The 13,095-nt window shown below is 42.1% G+C and overlaps 1 protein-coding gene across 15 annotated transcripts in view; it reads right to left on the reverse strand.

Annotated features, from left to right (window-relative positions):
• The window catches only part of EIF4G3 (eukaryotic translation initiation factor 4 gamma 3), a 315,623-nt gene extending 303,159 nt beyond the window's left edge, over positions 1-12,464 (reverse strand). For 12 of the 15 annotated variants that reach the window (XM_069479450.1, XM_069479452.1, XM_069479460.1 and 9 more), the window contains exons 1-2: positions 12,290-12,464; positions 11,761-11,923 (exon numbers count right to left, since the gene is read on the reverse strand). The gene's annotated coding sequence lies outside the window, so the exon portion shown is untranslated. The remainder of the gene's footprint in view (positions 1-11,760; positions 11,924-12,289) is intronic. The other 3 variants (XM_069479456.1, XM_069479454.1, XM_069479448.1) reach the window with 1 other exon arrangement.
• Positions 12,465-13,095: the final 631 nt, after the last annotated feature.

Here is a 13,095-nt window from a genome sequence, read left to right on the forward strand (position 1 = left end):
AAAAAAGAAATGCAATTGATTTTTGACAAGGTGCCAAGACAATGCAAAGGCCAAAGAACAGTCTTTTCAACAAATGGTACCGAGACAACCAGATAGCCACATGAAAAAGGATAAAGCTGGACCCCTACTTCTTGCCACAAGCAAAAAGTAACTCTAAAGGTATCAAAGACCTAAATGTAAGAGCTAAAATTATAAAAACTCTTAGAAGAAAACACAGAAATAAATCTTACTGACCTTGAGTTAAGCAAAACCCTCTGAGACTTAACTACAAAAGCAAAGTGACAGAAGAAAAACAGATAAATTAGACTTCATCAAAAGGAAAATGTCTGTATGTCAAAGGACACTGTCAAGAAAGTAAAAAGGGCCGGGTGCGGCGGCTCATGCCTGTAATCCTAGCACTCTGGGAAGCCGAGGTGGGCAGATCATTTGAGCTCAGGAGTTCGAGACCAGTCTGAGCAAGAGCGAGACCCCATCTCTACTAAAAATAGAAAGAAATTAGCTGGACATCTAAAAATACATATAGAAAAAATTAGCTGGGCATGGTGGCCCATGCCTGTAGTCCCAGCTACTCAGGAGGCTGAAGTAGTAGGATTGCTTGAGCCCGGAAGTTTGAGGTTGCTATGAGCTAGACTGACACCACGACACTCTAGCCTGGGCAACAGAGTGAGACTCTGTCTCAAAAAAAAAAAAAGAAAGTGAAAAGATAACGCACTGAATGGGAGAAAATATTTGCAAATCTGTATCTGATAAAGATAAGAATTTATAAAGAACTCTTACAACTCAACAATGAAAAGTCAAATAACCCAATTAAAAACTGGGCAAAAGATCTGAATAGATAATTCTTCATAAATAACAAGTGGCCAATATGCACCCAAAAGGATGATTAATATCCTGAGCCGTCAGGGAAATGCAAATCAAAACGACAATGAGATACCACTTCACACCCACTAGTATGGCTTATAATCACAAAAACAGATAATGACAAGTGCTGGTAAGGAGGTGGACAAACTGGAACCCTCATACACTGTTGGAAGGAACATAAAATGGTGCAGCCACTTTGGAAAACAGTTTGACAGTTCCTCAAAATGTTAAGCATGGAGTTGCCTCACATAACCCAGCAACTGTACTCATAGGTATATACACTCAAGAGAAATTAAAACATATATCCACACAAAAATGTTCACGAATGTTCACAGCAACATTATTCAGAGCCAAAAATCTTGTTCAACTTTTTGACTATTCATTATCCAACAGCCAAAAAGTTGAAACAACCCAAATGTCCATGATGAATGGATAAAGAAAATGTGGTACATGGAATATTATTCAACAATAAAAAATGAAGTACTGATACATGTTATGACATAGGTGAACTTTGAAAACATTATGCTAAGTGAAAGAAACCAATCACAATAAAAAAATCATACTTTGTATTACTCCATTTATATGAAATATACAGAATAGGCAAATATACAGAGGCAGAAAGTAAACGAGTTCTTGCCTAGGGCAGGGAAAATTGGAGGAGGAATGGGGAATCAAATGAGTTTCTTTTGGGAGTGATGAAAATGTTCTAAAACTGTAGTGTTACCTGTACAATTTTCAACTGGTTTTGAGTATACTCAAAATCACTGAACTGTACATTCTAAATGGGTGATTCATATAGTATGTGAATCATATCTCAATAAACCTGTTTGAAAAAAAGTAATAGCTTCACATGGGTGAAGTCTAACTTCCTCTTCTTCCATTCATTCAAAACCCTCTAGAATCTGAATCCATTATCTTGAATATTCTACCACAGAATCCTCCCTCCAAGCACACAGATCCAGATCCTTAGAACCCAGCATATACCATGCTTGTTTCAAGCCCAAATCTTTATTTATGTTGGTCACCTACTCACCACAGTCCACTCCCCTTTGTCCATCCAAACCCTAACTATAGGCTGGGTGCAGTGGCTCACACCTGTAATCCTAGCACTCTGGGAGGCCGAAGCAGGAGAATCACTCAAGGTCAGGAGTTCAAGACCAGCCTGAGCAAGAGCGAGACCCCATCTCTACTAAAAAATAGAAATAAATTAGTTAGACAACTAAAAATATATAGAAAAAATCAGCCAGGCATGGTGGCGCATGCCTGTAGTCCCAGCTACTCAGGAGGCTAAGGCAGGAGGATTGCTTAAGCCCAGGAGTTTGAGGTTGCTGTGAGCTAGGCTGATGCCACGGCACTCTAGCCCAGGCAAAAGACCAAGACTCTGTCTCAAAAAAAAAAAAAAAAAAAAAAAAAAAAAAATCAAACCCTAACTATAGTCTTAACCTCTTTTTTTTTTAATTCATCCTTCAACTTCTGTTTTGTGTTGTTTGGTTTGGTGGAGGAGGGTGGGTTTTTTTTGGTTTTTTGGGGTTTTTTTTTTTTTTTTTTTTGAGACAGAGTCTCACTCTGTTGCCTACACTAGAGTGCCGTGGTATCAGCCTAGCTCACAGCAACCTCAAGCTCCTGGGCTCAAGCGATCCTCCTGTCTCAGACTTCCAAACAGCTGGGACTGCAGGCAGGTGCCACCTCACCTGGCTAATTTTTTTTTCTACTTTTAGTACAGACAGGGTCTCGAAATCCTGACATCAAGCAATCCTCTTGCCTCAGCCTCCCAGAGTGCTAGGATTACAGGCGTGACCCACCACGCCTGGCCAAGTTCTGTTTCTTATGTACTATTTTCTAGGGCCTAGAAAAAAGGTCAGGAGTCATCTCATATACCCCTTCTTACATTCCTCCAGTCTATATTCAAAGTTCAGTCCTTTCCATTTTTCTATGTAAAAATATAAAATTCTGGTTCAAAACTGGCTATACTCACTTTCCTTTTTTTTTTTTTTTTTTTTTGAGACAGTCTCGCTCTGTTGCCCGGGCTAAAGTGCCGTGGCATCAGCCTAGCTCACAGCAACCTCAAACTCCTGAACTTAAGCAATCCTACTGCCTCAGCCTCCCAAGTACCTGGGACTACAGGCATGTGCCATCATGCCTGGCTAATTTTTTCTATATATATTTTTAGCTGTCCAGATCATTTCTCTCTATTTTTAGTAGAGATGGGGGTCTCACTCTTGCTCAGGCTGCTCTCGAACTCCTGATCTCGAGCTATCCTCCCACCTTGGCCTCCCAGAGTGGTAGGATTACAGGCATCAACCACCATGTCCGGCCTCACTTTCTATTTCCACCTAGTTTTCTCCCCTTGTCATCCCAAAATTGTTCCTATATTTGAACCCTATTTCCCTAACCCTACATGAATCCCTTATGATCTTTTCCTCCTTCCTTCAATCACTCCTCATATACTAACATTTCCTGAAAACGAATGAAAGAAATAAAGGAGATACAACATATGTATAGGATTCCTAACTAACACATACCACACTGGTAATCAGCTTTTTAAGTTTTATTTAGTATACTTGAACATATGAATGAAAGTGAATTCAAAGGGATAATAAAGAAATGTAAATAACTGTAGGGGGTGGGGAAAATTGTGATTTTACAGTGAGTTTTAATCTTGTAAATAATGCAAAACATTACAGGCATAACTCAAAAATGTTTGCCTTATTAATAAAGCTTTGAGCTCTCCTCTACCTCATGTGCAGTCATAACTTCTGAGCCATAAGCCTAAGGGGAAAGAATGTCCTCAAGAAAACCTTTCCAAAAAAGTAAAAAATTCATTTATACTCCAAATTGATATAGAATAAAACTATTCAAAAAGTACTTTACATTGCTTCTCAGCCTTTTGGCTAAGATCAAATGTAAAAAGCACTTTCCTGGCAGATAATTAAGTAACAAAGTAAGATACAAAACTGTATACATAATCTGACCTTAAGTTATGTTACAAAAGGACAGAATTTAAATCCACTAAAATTAAAACCCATAGAATAAAGATCAGGAAAGGCCAGACATGGTGGTTCACGCCTGTAATCCTAGCACTCTGGGAGACCAAGACAGGAGAATTACTTCAGGTCAGGAGTTCGAGACCAGCCTCAGCAAGAGTGAGACCCTGTCTCTACAAAAAATAGAGGAAAAAAAAATTAGCCAGATGCAGTGGCACACACCTGTAGTCCCAGTATTCAAGAGGCTGAGGCAGTAGGATCACCTAAGCCCAGGAGTTTGAGATTGCAGTGAGCTATGATGATGCCACTGCACTCTGGCCAGGGTGGCAGAGTGAGACTCTGTCTAAAAAAAAAAAAAAAAAAAAAAGATCAGGAAAGAAATGTTAACAGTGGTTATCTCTATGTAAAAAAAAAAGATTATGAGTTATTTTTACTTCCTTCTTTCCTATATTTCTTCAAATTCCTGATTATGTGTTGCTCTTATAATCATGAGACAGTTGTTTCCCAATCATACTGATATTTTATTAAAAACATAATAATAACCAGTGTTGGGAAATATGAGGAAATAGGTATTGTCATATAGTGTTGGTAAATGAAATTGGTAAATCCTTTTTGAAGGGTAATTTAGCAATAGGCATCAAAATTTCAAATATGTTATTCTTTTAACTGCTTCATTTTGAAACTAGATCCTACAGGAAAACATTACTTGTATAAACATACACACACATTAAGGACATATATTATCTATTATATGTAACATGCAATAGGCCTATATACATAAAACATAGCTAAGGATATATAATACATGTATGGCTAATGATATTTATAGAAATATGTTACCTATATATGTACATATGTTAAGGATATTACAGCACTGACCTATCAAAAAGTTGGAGACAGTCTACATACCCATCAATAAGGAAGGAGGTCAATTCCAAAAACAAGTTTTTTAATAGTAATATTTGACTACAGATGTTCCTTTTCAGCCTTTTTTCCAATCCTAATCCTCAGTATCTATATGTACTTCAAATACAACTTAGTCACTTTAGATAGCTTTGTAAACTGGGTCAATGCTATTCCACCTCAAAGGAAATTATAGAATTATTTTCAATTCAATTACATATCGGTGCAAAACAATTTTAGGGCAGCCGTGAATGCTGAAAGTAAATTGTGATGCCATCTGTCTTAGCCCCAAAACTAATCTTAAAATTGATTCCCAGACTCCAACTTACTTAACCAACATTTCACTTAATAAATATTTACAGACTGCCTACTATCTGTCAAGCACTATTCTAGGTGCTGGCCAATTCCACAGTGAACAAAACAGACAAAAACCTCTGCCTTCATGGAGTTTATGTTCCACTGACAAAATTCAATGTTTCGAAAGAATCAGGCAGCACACACTGGGCTCAAAAAAAGTACAAAACAACAACCAGTTAGTTAATAAAGGTCATAAAAACTGACAAATTTCAAATGTACTTAAAATAGTTTAAACTATCTCAAATTTCAGCTGAGCGGCAGGAGACTGAAAAACTCCTTTTGGTTGGCAGCAAGCCAAAGAACTAGAAGCCATTTGAGAATTCAGAAGTAGCCTGGGATCCTGCAATATTTCATCCATGTAAATCTCAGCTGCAGTTTATATACTGCTTAAAGTCATAGGCCTGGCTAATAATCAGGAAATAGCTAGTTTCCTATTATATTAGCTCAAAGTATTATTCCTGAAGTAAAAATAGATTGTGCCTCATCACAGGAGTTTATTCCAGAACTTACTTTCCCTCATATCTCATAATGAGCTACCTGCATCATAAGCCAGAGCAAGCCAGCAACTGACCATGGCAAACCATCGAACAAGTGGCTACAGCAGTCTTTACTGCTAAAGTTATGGAGGCATTTCAGTCTCTGGCTAAATCTAACATTAATAACCCAAAACCCAGAGGCTTGTTATATAAGCAAATTGCCCTGCCTCTGCTCCACGTTAGCATCTTCTAGTATCAATAGTCCACCACAGAAAACATGTCACCATCAGACAAAGAAATCATTAATTGGTCTCTACAAATCCTTCCCCTCTACTTGTAAGAACAAAACAAACCTCAAAGCACAATCTTGAGAATCATAAGCCATTATATAATTCAAGAAAGTCACTGAATAAGTGAGTCTAGTAGTCCTTATATTCTAGAGAAGGGAAAACTGATACCCAGACCAATTACATGACTAGTCTAAGGTAAGACAGCTATTAAAATGGAAAAGCCAAACTCAAATCCTGATTTTTTGATTCCAAATCAGGTGCACTTCTCAATACACCAAGGTAAATCTACTTATATTTTAAGGCTAGCCGGTACTGTTTGCAAGCCAAAGTCTAATATCAAAAGGACAGAGGCATTATGAGATGAAGTAGGAAGGATACCAGGAACAGACCAACCACAGATCAGACCAGGTATATATCTCCTCCTCATACCCCAATTCCTCAGATGACGATGCAGAAGATACTATGAATCTGTAGCAATTGTGTTTTGATTGTCACTTTCTCTGGTACCTCCCCTAGCTTCTCTGCTCCAACAAACAAACCTGAAATATGACCAAAATCCATTTATTAAAATTCTATGCAGCATCTGGATTCAGGACCAGGTTAAAAAAAAAAAAAAAAATTCTATGCAGCAGCAACAGCAATGCAATTGGGAAAAGTAGGCTAGCAGAGGAGAAAGCTAAGAAGACCTGTGTTAATTCTTACTCATCCTTCTACTTTAGCTCAGATGTCAACTTCTAGGAAGCCCGAATTCTTCCCTTCCCAGACTATTCTTGAAGCGAAGTTACCATTGCATTCGCCTCATGGTATCCTGTCTGTTTACCTGTCTAGACCACGTTCTTTGAAGGCAAAGATTCTATCCTAGCTTTTCAACCTTAGACTTAGCACTGAGACTGGCACACAACACAGTAGGTACTGAATAAACAAATTCATAAATTTGCCACTTACACTGAAGTCCCAAAATGAATGGCTAAAATGTGGCAATCTTTTCCATTATGGTTGGTTTTTGTTTGTTGTTTGTTTAAAGACAGGGTCGCATTCTGTTGCCTGGGCTAGAGTGCAATGGCATCATCATAGCTCACTGCAGTCTCCAACTCCTGCAATCCTCCTGCCTCAGCCTCCCAAGTAGCTGGGACTATAGGTGCACACCGCCATGCCAGCTCATTTTTCTTATTTTTTGTAGACACAGGGTCTAAGCTGCCCAGGCTGGTCTTGAACTCCTGGCTTCAAGCAATCCTCCCGTCTCAGCCTCACAAAGTGCTAGGATTACAGGCATGACCCATCACATCCGGCCTCCAATATGTTTTAAAATGTGGCTTTCAAACATTTTTTGTAGACCTTTTTTAAAAAATCTTATTGGAAACCACAATTTGGAAAAGCAACACATCAGCTCTCAGGTGGTTCAAACTCCCATGGTTTGACAGAAAATACCTTACTTTGATCGCTTCTTAGTCTTTTGGCTAAGATCAAGCATAGAAAATACCTTACTTTGAAACCTAAAATCTAGGATAGGGAGTAGCAGCAGCTGAGCTGTAACTAGGCATCTGAGTAACTTTCTTCCTTCTTTATGTCCATCTTGTATGTCTCTCCCTCTCTTCCCACAGGAGGATCTGGATTCAATATCTGACACTTTCAGACTGGGCACAGTGGGGCTTAAACCTGTATAATCCTCACTATTTGGGAGGTTGAGGCAGGAGAATCATTTCAGCCCAGGAGTTCGAGGCTGCAGTGAGCTATGATCGTGCCATTTCACTCTAGTCTGAGAGTAAGACCCTGTTTCTAAAAAAAATAAAATAATAAAATTTAAAAAAAAATTGACAGTTTCTTGATTGTGGGACTTAGGAGCAAAGACTACTGGCCACTACATGGACTACAGAATTCTAGCTGCTAATTACAATGGTATTTTGCTGGAGGCCTTGCTAACTTCTGAACAAGCAGGAACATGAACTGAATCAAATGTGGCAATGAGGTAAAGATAACCTACTTGTCCAGCACTGTGTGGCTATGAACTAATTAAAACAAGCTACAGTATTACTGTGTTCTAGATTACTCCACAGAACTTCTTTTCTATATTGAGATCTTCCCCTGGCTCTCAAATATAGAATAGTATTCTTCCTCCCGTTCCCACATGCAGGCTAGGTGAGAAATAGCCTGGCACAGTCAAAAGGGCATTCATGGGCTTTGGTGTCAGTCACATCAGTCTGAATCACAGACCACCATTTACTAGAAGGATAACCTTGGAAACATTACTTAACTTCCCTGCACTTCAGTTTCCTCATCTGTAAAATAGGGACAATACCTACCTTAGTAGAGAACTTGTGGGCATTAAATAAAATCATGCATGTATGGCCCTCAGAACAGTAGGAATTCAACAGATACTACTATTAATATTATGCAGATTTAGCTTTGGTAGAGAGGCAGAAAAAACAGAAAACATTATTGACCTTAGCCTACAAAACCAACACACAAAAAAAGGAAAATTATAACACCAAAAAAAGCAACAAGAATATTGGTTTTTAACATATATATGTCTATGACAAAATAGCTGAGGACACAGGTCATTTTCTGGTTGACACAGGTCTTTATCAAATTTAGTTCCTGCAAAGAACCCAATGCCTGATTTCTTAACCAATTTCTGTCTGATTTCTTAACCTGATTTCTGTCTGCCCCAAAACAGTAACTAGACTCCCCAGAAGTGTCAGCAGCCCTGAGAGAAATTACACACTCAAGTCTTTCCATATAAATAAAGAGAACATTGTGTATTCATAACAGATTGCAAAATTATTCTGCTTAAGTCAGAACTATTTGGATACCTGAATTCTAACTCACTTATCTTGAATTATCTGAAGGGTAAGTAATTTCAACCTAAAGGGTAGGCTTTTAATGGGGGCTCAAGAACCCCCTGAAAACGTAAACAAGATGTTCTGTGTATGCAATTTGATGTGGAAAGGATCTATATAGCTTTCATTAAAATGTCAAAATTCAGAAAAGAATCTTAAGTGATTTCTAACAGAGCCCCTCGGAACCTCATACTGGGAACTTGGGGTAAGCATATCTCAAGGCAAATATTTTAAAGTGCCAATTTCATAAGCTATAAGCTTCTTGCTGGGTTATGTTATGAAAATTCTAAGCATATTTTTCCATTCCTTTAGCATTTTTCATATCAAGGTTTTTCTTCTTCCAGCCTCCACCATCCCAGCCTGCCCTTCACCAGGCCCCATCCTCTTCCTCTTTATAGCAAAACCCTCTACTTGAAATGGCCTTATGGGCTCTGCCATGCAATACTGACACCTGCTTAAGCAGGTGCCAGTTTACATTCAAATCTATTATTGCTAATATTTCCCCTAATTTCTGATTTGTCACTTGAACAGTAAGTACAATTGAAGGACATGCCATGCAAATCTTTCTAGTATTTTTACAAATTTAAAATACTGTCTGAACTTATTAACTCAATGCAAACACAACTATATTCACACGTATATTCTGAGGAACTGAAGAAATCTATTCGAGCTATGGAAAGAGCAACTCCAGCTCTGCACTCCTACCTCTCCATGCTTCAATGTTATCAACTTACCCAACAATGACCACTTGCATCAATTGCAAATTTCTGTTTCAATCCATTTTTAACCAATTCCCCATTACCAGTTGATAACATTTCACTATTGGTGTATTCTGATGAAACTGGTAACCTATACTTCATTTGCTATTTATATAATAAGCTTTTATATTTCAGCAACTGTAACCTTTCAGCAAAGAGAAGATAACAAGAGCTGTGAAATACATCAAGAGGAAAATTAATTTTAGCTTCAATGGCATGAAGCAAGAAACTCAAAGCCACAAAAAACTAAGTACCCTATATTACTACAATAGGTTTAAAAATGATCTCCATCAGAAATCACATCTTAAATTTATCCCCTTTAACAACTGCTGCTTTTATTCAAAAGAAAATGAAGTTGCAGCATTACTAACTACTTTTATGTTGCAACCAACTCAGAGCTTTTAGAAGTCCTTTCTCTGTGAAATACACTGAGAAAAGGCACACTTGAAACACTTAAGTCACTGCTCTTTGTGTCCAAATAAGCCACCAAATTCACTAAGCACTGTCATATTCAGCACTGCAGTCATTATTACTTTGTACATCAAGAACACCTAGGCTTCCTTTCATTTCTGTTAAATTGCCAAAACAACTAAAAGATGCAGGTAATAAATAATTTACTTGGTGGCACAATACAGAAACTTAAAATCCTAACCAAGTATGAGCGATCAAGGAAAAAAACACTGAAATTAGACAGGAATTTAAACTCACAAAGTAGTAAATGAAGATATGTTTAAGAGATCCAGCCCTGAACTCTGCCTTGAAGTAGGCAAACCAGCCCACCTTTTCCCCTAAAGCAACTAACTACAGATACAGATCAAAACTAACCAGGTTTTCCATGAGCAACACTAAGTTATCACTAAACATTCTCATCAGTGAACAATTCTTAATTGAACAGAATCAGGCAGGATAAAAACATTATGAAATCAGTACACACATCACACTGGAATGGAATCTATCTTCCCTCTGCGCCACACTGCCTGGAATGAAAAATGTGGACTAACAATACTTAAAGAGCAGACAAAATGACACTTGACAGAAACCAAACAATGACCTGAAATGACTCTAGAAGGGAGATGCCTTTCCCTTCTCAAAGTAATGTATACAGACAAGAATCAAACTACGGAGTGTGAAATAACCTGGGGACCTCACAGCAGTTAGCTTCTAATTTGCTCAAACACCCTACAATCTCTAAAAGTCCAACACACCACCACACAAATACAAAAACACAACACATCTAACATCCAATGATTATTGACTGACAGAAATAACGGATGTTGGGGGGGTGCATGATGTAATGTTATTCTCAGGCAGGTAATACCTTTCTAAATCTCCGTGGAATTCATGAATTCAACGTTTTACCTTCACTGCCTACTTTTGACTAAAATACCTCCTCACCAAGGCTTTTCAATCAAAGCTGTCCAAAATTCTACAACCAAGCAAATAACATGAGATTAGAAACATGCAATACTAGACTTTCCTCCAGGAGCCCTGATACTCTCTAGACATCAGGCCTATAAAGAATAAATTAAAGCCTTTTAAAAATATTAAGCATAACACAAGCCTTCCAAGAAGTGAGCCTTTTGGGAGCGAGGGATAATGTCAGTTAACTTCCTCTTCCTTTAAAAAGGTCAAAGACAGGGATATAACATTTCCTCCTTAGATCGCGTTCTACCCACAAACCACATCACAGTTCCCCCAATCGCCAAAAAACATTAGCCAGAGGGAGTGTTTTCTCTACATTCTCACCGTAGATTGAAAATCCAACTTACCTCGGAAACGAGCTGATTAGTTTCAAACAGGAAATTTACCAATACAGTTTATTGTGTATTAATAATAATAATTAGGGAAGCCCACCATGCCCTGCTGCGGGGGGGTCGAGGGGAAATGAGGAGTAGGAGGGTGTAATCCTCACAACAATCAGAGAAAATCCTACCCTGCAGGGCTGGTTCCAGGCACCAGCAAATTCTGCCTAATAAGGGGGGGGGGTGTTGGTTTAGGGGAGGAGAAGGCGAGAAGGGTCCCCCAGCTCTAAAAGGGAAGGGCCGCAGAAGCATGGCTGAGCGGAGCTAGTTTTCACAGTACTGCAGAGTGTCCCGGGGTCCCCCGCAGTGCTGCTTCCGTGGCACCCCAAAAGCTCTGGCCAAGCCTGGTGCGGAGGCTTGAACAGTAACCCCTTTCCTAGCTGGGAGGTGGCAACCGGCAGGAGGGTCCCCGGAGGGTCCCCCTGGGCTACGTGGTCTCCCCAGGCTGAGGCTGCGAGAGCTGAAGGGCCGGCAGGAAGGTGAAAAGGATACTGTTGGGGCGCCTGGGTCTGGAGGGCCCTGATGTTCGGGTGAGGAGGGGCCGCTGCCGCCGCCGCCGCCGCCGCTGCCGCCGCCGGGTGAGGAGGCGGTACCGCTGCTGCCGCCGCCGCCGCCGCTCCGGTGCCGGGTCCGGTTCCTGCTGCAGCCGCTGAGCCTGATTTCAGAGCCGGTTTCTGCGGTAAACTCATGGCAAAGCGAAGCCACCAACCCCCCCAGAGCGGGACCGGGCGCGTCGGGGTGCAGGGGCCGGGGGCAGCGGGGGGGCGGGATAGGGGCAGACCCGGGGAGGCGGCGGGAGCGGGGGGCCGGGGGGAGGCTGGGAGGAGGAGGAGGAGGGGGCCGGGGCCGGTCACACACGCCCGCCGCCGCCGCCGCCGCCGCCGCCGCCGCCGCCGCCGCCGCCGCCGCCGGCAGCAGCAGCCGCCCCGCGGGCCAGCACCACCGGCTGCCGGTCTCCGTGACAACGCGACCCCAGGGGGGGGGCCGGACCCGGCGGGGGCAGGAGGCGGAGAGACCGGACCTTTCACGGCAATATCCTCATGGGCCGGCGGCGGGGGGTCTTTATCCCCCTCCCCGGGGGAAGCGGCGCCCTTCTCGGTAGCGGGGCTCAGGCGATGCGGGCGGATTTTCTTCACTCAACGAGCAGAGCATCCAACATGGCGCTGCGGCCGCCTCCAGCAGTCCGGCAGGACGGCCGCTCGGAAACCTTCGGGCCTTTTCGGAAAGGCTCGGGAGGCCGAGGGTGGGAAGCCCCTTCGGCTCTTTCCGGAGACTGCGAGCAGTCGGGATTCCTCGGAGATGCTCGGCTGCGTCTTCGGCCGCCGTTCGGGGGCGTGCGGGGGGAACTCGCTTTCTCGGGAAAGATCGGCGAAGGCGCTTCTCCGGCTCGCCGCGGCGGGGGTGCGGGGCGGAGGGAGAGACCAAAGGCAAGGTCTGGCCTGCGAGAGCCCTCCCCCGCGGCCCAGCCTCGAAGAACAATGGTAACGGCTCCGGAACCTGCGGTCCCCCGAGCCCTGCCCCCAGGGGCGGAGAGGCGGTGGCGACGAGGCGAGAAACCTCGGTAGTGGAAGGAACCGCCTAACCAGAGTGAAACCCGGAGGATAGGAACGCGCCGAGGGGACTTATTGGCATGACAGATACCACTCGCTGGTCCGTAACCACGCATTTCACATCCATTATGTCGACATGTCGTCCTCAGACGCTCTGAGAGGTAAATAGAATGAGGAGCCCCATTTCCGGGGGACACAGAGGAAAACTGACTGGCCCAAGGTCATGCTGCCAGGAAAGGACAGAGCCAAGCCTGGATCTAAATTCCACCTTCATGTG

Source organism: Eulemur rufifrons, chromosome 8 (genome assembly GCF_041146395.1).
Source record: "Eulemur rufifrons isolate Redbay chromosome 8, OSU_ERuf_1, whole genome shotgun sequence".
NCBI classification, from domain to species: Eukaryota; Metazoa; Chordata; class Mammalia; order Primates; family Lemuridae; genus Eulemur; species Eulemur rufifrons.